This window comes from Microcebus murinus, chromosome 9, assembly GCF_040939455.1.
Source record: "Microcebus murinus isolate Inina chromosome 9, M.murinus_Inina_mat1.0, whole genome shotgun sequence".
NCBI classification, from domain to species: Eukaryota; Metazoa; Chordata; class Mammalia; order Primates; family Cheirogaleidae; genus Microcebus; species Microcebus murinus.
This window is the reverse complement of record NC_134112.1, coordinates 7524932-7538960: the sequence shown is the minus strand read 5'-3', so window position 1 is coordinate 7538960 and position 14029 is coordinate 7524932.

Sequence of the window (14029 nt, the reverse complement as noted above, 5' to 3'; positions counted from 1 at the left end):
CTTCTAGAGCCATTGAGAGGAGCTGCCACTGTGTTCTGTCTGCCCAGGAGGGGCCTGTCTGCAGCGGCCTGCTACCTCAGCTGGGACCCCAGAATGAAGAGTTTGTAGGTTGCAGAGCTGCATGTGGGCCACAGGAGACATGGAAATAAACCTTTGTTATTACAAACCACTGGAAGTGAAGTTGTTGTCGCTGCAGCACAGCCTAGCAGAGGTGACTGCTACAGATAGATACACGGTCTACCCACTTACTCCAAAACATGCTACCTTCTTGCACCTGCCTGCCTTTCTCCTTTTCATTGGAATGTTCCTTCTTAATAGAGTTTCTTTCCCCTTACTCCACCTAACAAACTTCTACTCAACCGCTGAAGCCCAATCGAAATCCTCCTGTGTCTTCTCAGACATACGCTGTTGCTCCTTTATGGAACCCAGGAAGTTTGGAGTATAGTGGCATCTTCTCATTTGCCATTTGTACTGTGGTCTCTTGCACTGAACTTTACCTTCCCTGAGCGGGGAATTGGGTCCTATAAGTCTTAACACATTTAATGCCTAGCTTCAACAAAGGGTGAGATGTTTTTTTGGGGGAGGATTACAAATAAATAAAAGGTACATTATAAATAATAGGTCAAAAGTAAAAACCAGGTAGACTGGAGGTAGATCTGAGAGAACTGTGATCCATTTAGCCGTTCTTGGTGACACTGACGGGCCATCATTACCAGAAGCTGCCTTTGGATGTGACACAGAAGGTGAAAACAACAGCACTGTGATAGTAACAAGGAAGAACAAGGAGATGCCCTCATTTACTCAATTGTGCCTTCCTTTAAGAAAGAAAAGTTGAATTTGTTCTTTGTATGCTTAAATGTTTAATTTTCATTAGAAGGAGTAAAACCACAGATTTCAGGAATAGTGTGACATTATAGCATCCAGAAGGCCAAATATTTTTTAGAAGTTCTGATTGCCTAACACTATTTTTTTAAATTGTGGTAAAAAACAATAATATGAGATTTACTATCTTAACCATCTTAAGTGTATAGTTCAGTGGTGTTAAGTACACTCACATTGTTGTGCAACAGATCTCCAGGACTTTTTTCATCCTGCAAAACTGAAATTCTGTCCCCATTAAACAAGTCCCCATCCCCTTTCCCCAGCCCCTGGCAACCACCATTCTACTTTCTGTCTCTATGAATTTGACTACTCTACGTACCTCACATAAGTAGAGTCATACAGTGTTTGTCGTTTTGTGACTAGCTTATTTCTCAAAGCATAATGTCTTCAAGGTTCATCAAATGCTATTCTGTTCAAGCCTGCATGCTGCGCACCCATGAAATGACCAACTATCATTGTCTCTAGTACCTGCACTCACTAAGGCTCACTGGGTTCCTCTCCAGAGTTCACAACAGAAATGGTGACAATTCTTATAAGGCACCACCTTGTATGGCTCCGAACATTCAGGGTTAGGTTTCTCACACTACCTGGCTAACCCTGCAAATTACCTTCAAAATACTACTCTTTGTTTTGTCATGTTAAGAGTTGCATTTTTTAACCCACCACAGCCTGTGTAGGAACAAGCATTGACTTTGACTTCTGAGCAATTCTTTTTAAGTCTCCTGCCATTTGCATGTTCAGAAGAGCATGATTGATTCATGCTGTGGTTCATTGACCTACCTGTTGGCACCGCCATCCCAATCCAGAGAAGCTTCTGTTTTCCCATTGACACTTAACACTCCTTTACTAGCTGTTTTCAAAATGTTCTGTAAGAAAAAAAATCATGAAATAATGTGAGAGCTGCTTATGAAAACCCAGTGCATTCGGGAAAGTAACACTATTTCATTTACTTAATAGCAGCTGACCCCTACCATGTGCCAGGCGCTACACTGGGCACTAGAGAAACAGCAGCGAGGGAAGAAAGCAAACCGGCTCTGTTCTCATGGGGCTTGAGTTCTCCCCGAGGAAGCCAGAAAACAGACACACAGACGTAAAAGCACCTGTTGGTGGTCGTGCTGCCGGAGGAATAAAGTGGGCTGAGGAATTGGAGTTGGGTGGGGGAGGGGTGACAAGGAAGGTGACATCTGAGCAGAGCTGGAGGAAGAGGAACACAGAGTTGTGTGGAGGTCAGAGGCACACCCATCTCATTGGATGAGCGTCAGGAAGCTGGTGGAGCTGGCCACCTGTGGGAGCCAGGAAAGCACAGGAAGTGACTTCAGGGTTGGGGGACCCAGGTGGGGTCAGACCAGGACTTGGAGTTTCATTCTGAATGAGGTGGAAGGTTCTGAGCACAAAAGTGGCACAATCTGACCTACTTTGGGGAAGTGTCAGTCTGGCAACTGGCAGGCGGGGTTGAAAGCAACCGTGAGGCCGTGCGGACGGCAGCCCTCTCCTGCGGCCAGCCAGGTGGGTGACAGCTGCCGTGAGGCGAGTCCAGACAGCAGGGCTGGTCACTGGACTAGAAGCAAGTGGAGCTGAAGAAAAAACTCCGGACAGCTCCAAGGGGCTTGGCCTGAGCAAATGAAGAACTTAGGTGGGGTGGGGGTGTTTATGGGCAGCTGAGTGGCACCCAGAGCCTACCTCAGCCAGGCTTTGGTTGACCTCAAGTTGACCCGTGCAGCTCTCTTTGTGACAACACCCCAATTCCTGTGGCACCAGGTCAGCAGGGAGGCACCCACGGCATGGGAGGAAGGGAGGGCACCTCCGGCCTGGTGGAGGGGGGCCGCCCCATTTCCCACACACTGAGCCCACCCCTCACAACACCCCTCTGTGGACTGGGTACAGCAAGCAGCCACTATCCTTCAGGATGAGGGCCCAAGGCTTCACTTTGGTTCTTGACATAACTTTTACCAGAAGTATTAATAATTCCTACCAATTAACAAGTTGGTATAGAATAACCAATAGCCCCTCCCCTCTCTGGTGTGCACGGAGCTGGGCGGGCACTATCTGCCCGTGGGCCATTTACTCCAAGTGCAGGAGGATAGATGCTTTGGCTTTCAGAAGAAAAACACAGGCACGTGTCAAGAAGGCCGGGGTGGATTCTGACAGATGCCAACTCACACCTGGGTGCATGTGCCTGGCACCCGATCCACTTCTGCAGCAAAAATAGGGGACCCCACTGTGGCCTCCCAGAGCAGGGCCAGGGTGGATCCTGGCAGTTTCCTGAGTATGTGAAACCCAGGGGCCAAGGCAGCTGTATGTGCCTGCAACCTCTGAAAGGTACAGCGAGCTGGTTGGCAGCATGAGAGAGACAGCTTTGCAAGACTATCCTATAACTACGCCCAATCGGCAAGCCCGACACATGCAGGCCCTGGTGTACAGTCCCACGTGGCCTTCATTTGAGTGTGGCCTGGGTGGCTGCGGAGAGCAGAGCAGCTGGAGCACGGTGTGGAGTGGGGTCTCACAGTCACCCGGAACCACAGAGGCCCCTGACTGTTCACTTCACCAGCACCAAGGCCCTTGGGACATGATGGTCAAACCTTCAAGACATCACTCTGTGCCCAGAGCGGAGCTCCCAGTGGCTGCACATTGGAGTCACCCGGAAGCAGATGCCAGGGTTGGGATGGGGTGGGGCTGGTGTTAAGGCACCAACGCCCTGGGCCACACCAACCCAGTTCTGTTAGAATCTTCAGAGGTCAGACTGATCCGCCCTTCAGTTTGGTTTGATTTTTAAGCTCCACAGGCGATTCTGCAGAGCATATCTGCACCACGTGTTCAGAAAGCATGAGGTTTGGCCCTTTCCGACTGGATGAGGTGGGGGAGGTGACAACCTCGGGAAGCACTGTCTGCGGCTATTTACACTGTGTGGTGTGAGACAGGCAGCTAATACCACCTCCTCTGAAACGCCTCTCCCTAACCTCCTGTTTTCAGACTACCATATGCTCATCTTTGCTAAATATCCTTTCTTGGGAACCTGAAAATACCTTTGAACTTTCCCTGCCAAGAGTGACAATGGAGCACAGAAGATCTCCCAGATACAAACGGGGTTAGGATCAAGTTCAACATAAACTCTGTCGAATTTATTACACGTGGAGGAGCAGGAGGAGGGAGGTTAATGCTGCTTTCTATAAGAAATACCAAAAAAAATGAACTATAGTATGATCTTTGCTAAGGGCAGCAGAGGTTCTAGGAGCTTCCAGAGAACTGGCTTCTTTGAATTTGAACAAGCCCACAGCTCTGGGTTGGCTGTGTTTGTCTTTTTGGAGTCAAAGCTCATTCTTAGTGAGGAGCTTGTCCCGCCAGGAAGATTCTATTCTTCTTTACACCCTCAACCCCAGCAGGCAGGAGTCACTCCCCCAAGCTGCTACTCTGTCTCTAGGGCATTTCCCGGGCCTTTAGCCTCCACCTCTGTTGGCTGTCGTGATAAACACATGAGAGTGATTTCATACACCTCCGGGAAGCACAACCTGAATTAATAGAGACTTTCTAAGAGCTCCCCCAACTCTGCAAAAACACTGGGGTTTTGATGTTTGGGGTTTCTGGAAGCCTTGCCTGTGCTGAAGCCACCCGAGGGCCTGCCCCACTCCCACCAGGGGGCACTGGAATACGGAGGCATCTTTGAGCTGTGCTGCATACTTGTGCTGTTTTCAGGAAGAAAAGCCTACGTTCCCCGGATGCAGAAGCAGCTCACTGTGAAGAATACCTTCTCCCGTGAGGCCGATGGGCGTGGGTCCTGTGCGTCCTGGTCTCCTTCCAGCCCTTGCGAAGCACTTGGAGGACAGCCATGCTTCTCGTCACTCATAAAACACACATGGCTAGCGCGGACCTCTAGAGAAGAGAGAAAACAAACTCTGAAGACTGCAACATGCAGGGCAGGTGAGAGAACAGAGCTAGAGCAGCCTCGAGCCACACGTGGTCAAAGCCACCCTGGCCTATAATGAATGGGCTGATCATGAAGACATGCATCCTTGCGATGTATCTGACTGGGTTGCCTGTCCTGGGTTTTGTGTCTTTTCTTTCTTTTTCCTTGCTTTATACAGTGTCTTAGGTGTGGCACACATTAGGCGACATCAGGGAACACGTGACCACCGGCCATGCTGATGACTAATACCTCTTCCAGAAACACACTCAGTGGTCTGGTCATGAAATGATGAGGGTTAAGGGTCCTGGCTCAGGGGTGTGGAGGAGACAGGGAGAAACCACAATCCAAAGGAACGGTGGGGATCTGCCACTCGAATGGGAAGACCAATAAAGACACCCCAAAGTTTAAAAGCAGGATATCCCCAAACTGGCCATGAACCATAGGAAGGACCTGGCCAACTTTCACTCCTCCCATCTCTGAGGGCCAGAAGGCCAGGCAGCCAGCAGGGACCTGCTGCATCCCCCGTTGGGAAGCAGATGGAACAAGCTGGGCACACAGCTGATGACAGGTTGATGAATGTCTGCAATGTCATCCTCTCTGCTTGTGCGGTTGTTTGAAAATGGCCATAATAGAAGTTAAAGAAAATATTTCTTCGAGACCTGGGAGATGGCTCCCGAGCAAGAAGCCAGACGGCTGCCCTGGGTGCAAGTGCTGCCTTGGCCGCAGCCCCCACCCCTACCCGTCCCCAGGCAGGAGGGGAGGGAGGTGGGGTGGAGTGGGAGAAGGTGGCAGGAAAGCACCACACTGCGCCTCTGTCTGAGCTGAGTATCTGTAAGGGAACCCGGTTCTGTCTGAGCTCCACTGACACCAGTGTCTGTCTGGCAGGGACCCGAAGGCCTGTGGCAGCTCGGAGCAGCGGTCCCAGCTGTGCCAGGACGGGACCAGGCCGTCCTCACAGGGGACCGGTTTCAAGTCGCTGTGCCCCGAGCAGCAGCACAGGCAGTCAACTTTCCTCTGGTTTCCCAGGATACACTCAACTTTCTAGGACAATACTGAATCCAATTTGAACATTTTGAGCCAACGCCACTATTTACTGTCAAGAGCACAGTGTATTAATATCTCGTGATCACAAAAGCTCAAGAAAAATAATCAAAGGCCATTTTCCTGAGGATTCTTTAAAAATAAGTTATGAGTGTTAATTGAGCTGCCAACCACAGGCTGAAAGTGCCAACTTGGGTGTGAAGTAATTTCCTGAACTGGACATGTCCATGAGGAAGAAACATTTAGAAAATGTTTTGGAATGAGTAGTAGTAAAGTCACTTATGTTTCTCTGAAACCAATTAGTCATCAAAGTCCCTGTGCTCAAATTATCTGCAGAAAAAGTCAGACCTCCTAAAACAAGCTGACATGTCTCTGAACAGTAAAAATTACATTAAAAATCATAAAAATATATAAAAGTATAAAATTATATACAATAAATTACTGAAGCAGAAATAAACGAAGTGAATGAAACTATCCCAAATGCTCTTCACAGAAGAATCCCAGAGTAGGCTGTGCATTGATTCAACCCTAATGCCAAGTATCCCACACACACCCCATTTAAATTAGTCTCTTTAAAATGTTTCTTTAAAAATTTAAAACTCAGGCCGGGCGCTGTGGCTCACGCCTGTAATCCTAGCTCTTAGGAGGCCGAGGCGGGCGGATTGCTCAAGGTCAGGAGTTCAAAACCAGCCTGAGCAAGAGCGAGACCCCGTCTCTACTATAAATAGAAAGAAATCAATTGGCCAACTGATATATATATATAAAAAAATTAGCCGGGCATGGTGGCGCATGCCTGTAGTCCCAGCTACTCGGGAGGCTGAGGCAGAAGGATCACTCGAGCCCAGGAGTTTGAGGTTGCTGTGAGCTAGGCTGATGCCACGGCACTTACTCTAGCCTGGACAACAAAGCGAGACTCTGTCTCAAAAAAAAAAAATAAAAAAAAAAAAATTTAAAACTCAATATTTTTACAGCTCCTCAGATCTACCAAATGCATAGCCTAATTTGAAAACTCAAAAATTCCTTCTATTTAAAGGAATACTAGCAATTCAATTTCAGGCAACTATTTAGGGTTTATATTTTAAAAATTAATAATGGACATATTTTGTTTGTGTTGAGGAGGAAGAAAACCCCCACACTGTGGCCATGGAGCCCTCTCCTACAACCTGAGCATCCCCCTCACTGGGCTCTGGGAGCCCCATTGTGGACTTAGTGGTTCTCGAAGTGTGGACCCTGGGACCCCGAAGCCCCACTCTAGCCCTCCTAAAGCAGACAGTCAGGGGTGGGCCCCAATGAAGGAGTTAAAAGTGTACTATGCTGACATATTGACTATTTAAGTTAAAGGCACTGGAAAAACAGCAGGCATCAGAATATCACTCTGACTTTCATTCTGTTTCTTAAAAAGCAGAAGATGAAATTCCCACATAAAAGATGTCTACCCTATACCAGAAAAAAAGAAAAGCAACATTCTTTACCATCAAGGATGGGAAGTTGAGGCCAGGAGAATTCTATACAAACCAACCTTGTTAAACTGATCCTTAGCTCCTAGTCACTTCTCCATCCTATTAACTGCCCTGTCCCAAGCCTCTGTCCCTTGTCACATTTTCACAGTTTGCTGTTCTTTGTCCGATCCAATGTCTAAGTAACAGACTCTAACTGCCTCCCCAGGCCTCCGTTTCCTCACCAGGGCTCCTGCGCCATGTAAAACATAGGTTAAACAAACGTGTATCCCTTTCCTCTGTTAATCTATCTATGTCATTTAATTTTCAGCCCTGCTGAACCCTAAGAGGGTGGAGGTGGAGTTTTGCTGCCCTGTGCCAGCAACCTGTGTTTGGTAAACCCTCCGGGTCAGAAGGAAGCCCAGGGGAAGAAGGGTTCAGAAGGGCTCCAAATCCCAAGTGCCACCTGCCAGGGGTGCTCTGTGCAAGCTGCTATTCCGTCATCTAGAAACCTGAGCGGTGACTGGCCTCCTTATCCATGTGGTGGGATGAGGGCCACCTGTGGGGTGCCCAGGAATGGGCTCTGGTGGCTGCACTCCCTTTCCCAGGCCTTACCGACCCCCGCTCCACCGCGGGGAGGGCTGTGGCTGCAGCAACACGGGTGGAGACCCCCACGCTCCTCAGCGCTCTCGGGCGCCTGGCCAGGCAAGCAGAGGGAGCAGGCGGCTGGGAGACTCCTAAGGGAGAGAGTAAACGGAGGAAGATTGAATGACGCACAGTCGTTTGATCACAGCCACCCTGTCACTGACTCTTCCGTCCGCATCCATGTTTCTGCCACGTTTGCTGAACACACCACTGGCTGCTTTATGAATGGACAGTTCCTTCTATGGCTTTTTCACCTTGTGTTTTCCAAATTCGGAGAGTGTTTGGGAAGGCTGCTGAAACATGGTTCCCACCCGACTGTTAGAAAGGCCTCCTCACAGCCATCCCTGCTGCCCCTCCAGGCCCCTCAGGGCTCAGGGCCCCCCAGGGCTCCTCCCCTTCCCCTCCCCCTGCCACCCCAGCCCTGTCCCTGCCCCCGGAGCAGCTCTCTGGCCCTGCGTGGATTGGGCACGACAACAGAAAGCAACAGCAGACCCCAGGGCTGACACCGCAGGCGCTGCTCACGCCCTTCCCATTAATCTCCACAACAAACCTGAGGGGTTAAGTGCGGCTACTGCTCTGAGATGGCATGGTGGAGGCCCAGGGACACGAGTTAGCTTGGCAAAACTCACGCTGTCAGGAAGCGGCAGAGCCAACATTTAAACCTGCTTCTCAGGCGCCCAAAGCCCATCTCCACGGCACCATCCCTCAAGGCCTCCCACAGGGGCGCCTGCGGAGCTCAAGCTGCAGCTAGAAGTCCGCCCAGCTCTGCCCGCACAGACGCTGCCCCTGGGCTCCCTAGGCCTGGACAGCCATCTGCTGCCCTCCTGCAGGGGTCATTGTGGGGGTCCTAGTCACTCCCCTCCAGGATGTGGCTCCTCCTTGGGGCACGGCACTGAGGGGAAACACAGGCCCTGCATGGCCTCTTCCTACACAGTCAGTCACTTTGCCCCTATAAGCACCATCTCTTCATTCTCCGTCTTAGGAATGACAGGGACTCACTTTGCAGGGCCGCTGCCAGGACTGTCACTCCAGAAAGGGTTGTCTCACTAGGCGCTCAGTACCCAAGGCTGGGTTCCACCTCTCCCATGAAAGTACATTCTGCTCAGTGGTATTTTTTTTTAACCTGTCTTGGGTGTCTATGAAATCTAGAGGATATACATTTTAACTTAAATAAGGCTTCTGCTAAGATAAAACTGTTGGGTAGTTCACTCAATTTTTACAAGCCTGCTTCCTGAAGCAATAACCAAGAAGCCACCACCAGAGGGCAGACGAGAACACTGTGTAAAGAGTTGGTGGGGAAAGTTAGGGGAGAGATTCAAGGCTGTATTTTGAAAATGAAAGGCATTCACTACATTGAACGGCTCTGTGAAACTATTGAATCATTTTCTTGTCTACCCTTAACTATGCTTGTCTGCCAAAGGCAAGGGAAATGAGAAAATGAAAACAGAAAAAGGGACAACTTTGGAATCATACAGGTCATACTACAAAATGTAGAGGATATCTGCAATGATCTGGAGGACAAATAAAATTGGGAACGGACCGACCTAACCTCTGTCCATTGCACGCACCCACAGCCCACAGCTGGAGAATGCCCGCCTCTCGGGGCCAGCACGAGGTGAGGTAACCCTGGCACCAACCAAGCCCCCACACCCTCCCGTACCTCCACAAAGGGATGACATCAAGTGCCACGGACAGAAAACACCTCCTGGTGGCTCCTGGCACAAAGTCAGCCCTTGAGGAATACTTCCAGCCCCTGAAGGAAAGAAGTGAGAATCGCACCCCCAATAAACACAGATGTGTACGCAGGTACTCACAGGGGTGCAAAAGTTAGCACGCAAAGCTAGTTTTCCCTGAGATTTCAAAAATCTTTTCAAATAACACAATGGGGGAGGGGTGGAAGGACGATCTAAACATAAGGCAGGTTCTTTCTCCATCTGCTGTGAGGAGGGTTTAGGCCCCAGGCTCTGGCGACAGAATCAGCACTGTCTCCACAGAGGCCGTCTTCCTCTGTCTTCCTCTACATAACCGTAAATGTTCAGGAGAGCTTACAATGCTGGGGGCGTTCAGACACTGGCTCGGAGGCATCTTGCACCTGAGCATTGAGCCAAGTGTTTGGATTGCATTACAGATCTTTGAGAATTCCGTGAGAGTGAGTGTTTTTGAGCAGTGGGAAGAAGAGGGCACTGAAGCTGAACCCTTATCTTGAACAAGTCCTGGTTCCCAGCAGCCGATCCCTGAGCCCCTGCCGGGTGCTCCCTCCAGTTGTAAAGGCAGGGGACAGGGGCCCAGGGAGCTCTGGGTGGCGGCCCTAGGGTTGGTCTGCCTCAGCACACATGCCACACACCCCACACACGTGCCACACACATGTGCCACACACCATACAAACACCACACACACCACACACTCCTCATATACCACAGATACTCGATACCCCACACACACCACACACACACACACCCACACACATGCCCCCCCACACCATACTCACCACACCCACCACACACACACTACCCACATACCACACATCCACACCACACACACGACATTGCCACACACATACACACACCATACCACATACTCACAGACTCACACCATATACACCACATCTCACACACACACACACACACACAAACACACACACACACACACACACACACACACACGGAGACAGTTTGGGCCCAACTCCAAGAGATGGTGGGCATGGTAGAGCCAGGGAACCACTTCTATTTCTGCAAAGGAGACAGCCACTGTCTGCGTTAGCTTACCCAGGAGATCCCAAACGGCCACAACTTTGGAAATGGAGACTTGATACCAGTTAAAATGGCTAATTCATGCACAAGCTGTTCGGTCTACAAATACAAAATGTAGAAATATATAGTGAAGAAAGATTAAACCAGCAACTGCCCCTGCTTAATTTTTTCTTTTCCCTTCTTTTCTAAGGACAAAAGGATAATTCCTTGCAATTCCCTAATAACAGTGAATTTCAAATAGCACCAACATCAAGGCTTTGGAAGTCTGCAGGAACAAGGGAATTTGAAATAAAAGAAAAATTAGCTAATTAAAGAGAAACAAGGGGAAAAAAATCTGTAGTCAAAATCAGTCAACCTTGTTAGCAATGACACAAGGCAAAGAAATTTCTAAGCATTAATTTGGCCTAACCTGTCAACAAGTGCAGCCTAACTTTCCTCACTATGGTTTGCTTTGGGTTTCTTTGGTAAAATGGCGGTGATGACACAGAAACAGTAAGCCACGCAGGCAGAAATGCTGATAGCAAGCACTTGTTAAGACTATTACAGATATGACAAGTGGGCTACTCAGATTTTCAGGATGAGAGACATGGGGGGTGAGGAGGTAAAGTGAGCTGCAAGGTCCCCGGCTAGGACGTGGGGGCACATTCGCACCTAGCAGTTTAACTCAAAGCATGTGGCAGCTGGGCACCCAACTAGGTGAGGTCTGCAGGCACGAGCACCCCTTGTGCCAGGCCAGGGGACAGCCAGGACCCCACCTAAGTTCTAACCACGTCCCAGAGGCAGGCCACCTCACTGGCCCTGTGCTCGGGGAAGGGGACATGGAGGAGGTTTGCATCATGTCATGCCACCAGCAGACAGCAGAGCTCACTGGTCACCTGGCCTCAACAGGTGGGTGCTGGTGTGCAGAGTGTGGGGAAGGAGGTGTAGAAATAAGACCCATGGGTCAAGCCCCTGTGAGTGCTCCCTTGTGTTAGGTTTGTCCTGAGCTCCACACAAGGGCCCGACAAAGAAGCAGACAGCTTAACTTTGTCCATGGCCAGGCAGCTGGTGGTCCTGGGAACTCAGAGGGAATCCTTGCTTTGCAGGAAGAGCAATGGACACTTCTCAGGGATGAAGGCAGCTGTTCAGAAGAATCCTCTTAAAGCCTTCAGGAATAGATCCATTCTCAGTACTATTCTAGTCTTCAGGCTGACCCTGCCAGGGCAACTGCATCCTGCCAGAGCCAGCCTGTGTCTTCTAAGAATGACCTAATATAGCTCACGCTGTCTTATGGCAGAGAGGAGGGAAAGATGGAAAAGATTCAGGATTTGCCTAAATTAACATAAAAGTATAAGTTTTTGGAGTTAGTTATGCACATCACTGTCCATGAGTATTCTAGCCACACTGAGGAGAGCAGATTAAAACTCAATTCTGGTTGGGCCAAGATGGCAGCTAGAAGCAGCCTGCACTATGCTGCTCATGGAGAGGATCGAAAAGGATGACTAGGTATCCACCTTTGGATCCACTGTCTGCGCACGAGCACATGGAGAGGAGGCAGGAGTGAAAGGAAGAAGACAGAAGTGGGACAATCTGCTCAGCAGGACTGGAGGTAATGAGGGAAGGTACCCCCATGTGGGAAAGAGACAAGAGGAGAGAATCCCGGGCTCCGTGGTTTCCCGAGGATACCACGACCAGGCGGCGGGAGGGTTCCTCCAGCACAGCCAGCCTCTGGACGGATACAGAGACATGGCTGGAGGCTGTGCAGCTGCACTGCTCTGGAGAGGAGGCATGGCTGGCTCAGGAGCCCTGAGTGCTGCAGGTGGTGCCACTGTAACACCCAACCCCAGAACACTGGGTCTGCCCAGGGGTCAGATCTGTGACTGCTGCCTCTCCCAGCCCCTCACTGGACAGGGACATAGTGAGGAATCCCAGTGCTCACATGAACCCTGTGGGCAAGTGATGGGCACCCGCAACTACCGCCACCACCACTGTTTGGGGCCCTGGGCAGAGCAGGAGACCACAAGCCAGGCACCCACTGTTGTTGTCTGGGCACTCCCACTCAACTGCAGTTCCCATGGGACCTGGGCATATCACATACCCTTAGCTCTTGGCACCCACTGCCCAGTGTTGGAGCAGCTGGACCACCACTGTCACAGCTGCCTGGGTGGCCCTGAGTGGTGCAAAAGCCAGCACAACCACCACCTTTGTATCTGGGTGGGTGGACTGCATACCATAGACCTACACCAGGCTGCACAGGCACCCTGGGTACCACACTAGTGCCCTGCCCCACAGCCACCCCAGCCCACACACGTGAGTATGGCACTCCATGGACCTGCTCCATCCTGCACGGGCACCCTGCCCCATGAGCCTGCTCTGTCCCAGGATCCCACTCTGCCCAGCTCATGAGCTGTTACCCACTGGCCTGCTCTGCCACGTAGACTTGCTCTCACCTGCAGGCCCACTGCACCCTGAGCACCCACTACATCCTGTGTGTGTGCTGCACCCTGCACACGCCTCGTCCTGGCCACATACCCAACACCTCAGCCACTCAGGCCTGTGTGTGTGTGTACCATGCTAAGCAGAACTCCTCCATTCCATGTGCATGCCTGTCCTGCCAGCCTGGGGCCAGCCCTGCCAAGGCAGCCCAGTGACAAACACAGAACAGGGGAGACACAGCAGAACAGCAGTGTTAAAGGCTCACTGTGCATCCACCCCTCTCCTACCTGGTCAAGCTTCTGGAGTAGGACTCAAGCATGCCATCCAGAGACCCAGCCCTATCTTCAATGATCAAAAGAGGGCCCAGCAAAGAACAACAGGTGTACTATATCTACTATTTTGTGCTGAGAGAAAAGGCTCCAGATAAGAAGGAACCAACATAAAAATGCTGACAACATAAAAAAACAAGCTGTTTCAACAACTCCAAATACTCTCAATGAACTCCAACTAAAAGGAAATTGTTGAAATGACAGAAATGGCATTCAGATTATGGATGACAAGTAAGATGAATGGAATTGAGGAGATGGTAAAGAAAACCATTTCAAAGAAACAAACAAAAAATCAGGACATTGCGAACAATTCACTAAAGAGATAGATAATATTAGAAAAGAGATAACAGAGGAGGATTGTTTGAGGTCAGGAGTTCAAGACCAGCCTGACCAAGCGCTAGATCTTGTCTCTACAAAAAATAGAAAAATTAGCTAGGCACAGTGGTGTGCGCTTGTAGTCCCAGCTACTCAGGAGGCTGAGGCAGGAGGATCACTTGAGCCCAGAAGCTGAAGCTTGCAGTAAGCTATAATGATGCCACAGCATTCTAGCCTGGGTGACAGAGTGAGACCCTATCTAGAAAAGAAAAGGAAAGAGAAGAGAAAAGAAAAGAAAAGAAATAATAGAACTTA